Source organism: Volvox carteri (genome assembly GCF_000143455.1).
Source record: "Volvox carteri f. nagariensis unplaced genomic scaffold VOLCAscaffold_45, whole genome shotgun sequence".
Taxonomy (NCBI): Eukaryota; Viridiplantae; Chlorophyta; class Chlorophyceae; order Chlamydomonadales; family Volvocaceae; genus Volvox; species Volvox carteri.
This window is the reverse complement of record NW_003307588.1, coordinates 1,077,438-1,079,612: the sequence shown is the minus strand read 5'-3', so window position 1 is coordinate 1,079,612 and position 2,175 is coordinate 1,077,438.

Below are 2,175 nucleotides of genomic sequence, written 5' to 3'. Positions count from 1 at the left end.
TCACTCTCATAGTAAGGCCGTAACAGAGACACATGGAATACGTCATGAATACGCGTTCCATTAGGCAAGTCCAAACGATAAGCGACGTCGTTAATCTTAGCCTTAATTATGTATGGTCCGATAAAACGAGGAAGCAACTTGTGCAGACCTTCAAGACGCATGTGCTGAGTGCTCAGCAACACGACGTCTCCAAGCTTGAACTGACGTTCCGAACGCTTGAGATCAGCAAAACGCTTCATACGATCACGTTGTGCAGCCAAACAACGCTTAGCACGCTCAAGTGCACCTTGCATGTCAGATGCAAAACGTACGGAAACGGCGTTGCGAAGAGCACGCGCCTTCTCCCCCCCCACTTGGCGAGCCAAGAGAGAACTAGGAGTCAGAGGTTCGAAACTGTACATCAGACGAAACGGAGAAGTACCAGTAGAGGAATGCACCCAGTTATTCATGGCGAACTCAGCCATGGAAAGGAAACGAGACCAGGATCGATAATCACCGGCAACATAATGGTGCAAAATATCCTCGAGGGTACGATTCACACGTTCAGTTTGACCATCAGTTTGTGGATGATAAGCCGAACTGAAACGGAGGTCGATAGACATATCCTCACACAGATGCGTGAAGAAAGCGGAACGGAAACATGGATCCCGATCACAAACAAGGATCGCGGGGGAACCATACCGACGAACAACGGTATCAACGAAAAGCTTAGCAGACTCCACCGCAGTGATTTCTTTACGACACGGAACAAGGTGAGTCATTTTGGTAAGCTTGCAAACGAAGGCGTAGATTGCCGTATACCCATCCGAATCAGAAGGAAGATCCGTAATGAAATCCATAGTGACGATTTGCCATTTCCCTTCAGGAATGGGCAACGGAAGGAGCTTCCCAGCAGGAAGATCGTTAGAGCACTTAACGCGCTGACAACTGTCGCACGTACGAACGTATTCTGCAATGGCAGAGCGAAGTTTCGGCCACCAAAACTGACGACGCACCAGGTCCAACGTTTTGGCCACCCCACCATGACCCGCCATCGGATGATCATGACAGAGATGCAGAATGTGCGAACGAAGTTTGGAATCATTAGGGATCACGAGAGCATGTTGGTTGTACCAGAAACGATCATGCTTTTGCAGAGACGCCGTATTAGACGGATCGGCAAACCAAGGATCAGACGAATAACCTGTCGAAGGTTATTCGACAAGCAACCGCTCTAAGTCTGGAAAAGAGGTCGATATCTCTGAGATGACGCCAGCGGAAGATGCGGAAGCATCCCCACTCGGAGTGGCGCGAGTCGAAATTGCCATCATCAGACACTCGTGACTGCGTCCCGGGAACCGAGACAGAGGATCTGCGGGATTGCAAACTCCTGCGCGATATTGCCAGTCGAACGTGAAAGACTCAAGAAATTCCAACCACCTCGCCTGACGTCGAGACAGTTGAGCTTGTGTCGGGTACGAAAGGTTGGGCTTATCAGAGGGTTGCAGAGATGGGGGATTGGGGGCAGGTACTGGTCAGGCGGGATGGGGAATAGGGTTGACGATGTCAGGATGGGATGTGGGGCCCAGGGCGAGGATTAGGGATTAGGCGTGCTACACTACTTTTGGGATGGGGATTGCTGTCGGGGGTGAGGATGGGGATGGGATCCCTGTCTGAGGGATGGGGATTGCAACCTTGACCAAGGAGGGGATTGGGAGCCCTGGCCAGGGATGGGGATGGGACCCTGGTCGACAGGACGGGGATTGCAGGCTTTCGCAAGTTTAGGATGAGGTCGCTGCCATAGGATTGGGAACACAGTTGGAGGATTAGAATTGGGTGTTCTGCTGTAAAATGAGGCTGCAGGTGCAGAACTTGGAAACTGACAGGACTGCAAAACAGGATGGTTTAGTTGTCCATAGTTGCTTACATGGAAACTCAAACAAACACAAGGAGGTTCTGCTTGCAAGTCGCGTCCCATAGCAAACCAAACTCAAACACAAGGAAGTTCTGCTTGCAAGTTGCGTCCCATAGCTAACCAAACTCAAACACAAGGAAGTTCTGCTTGCAAGTCGCGTCCCATAGCTAACCAAACTCAAACACAAGGAAGTCCTGCTTGCAAGTCGCGTCCCATAGCAAACCAAACTCAAACACAAGGAAGTCCTGCATATAANGCGCGTCCCATAGCAAAACAAACTC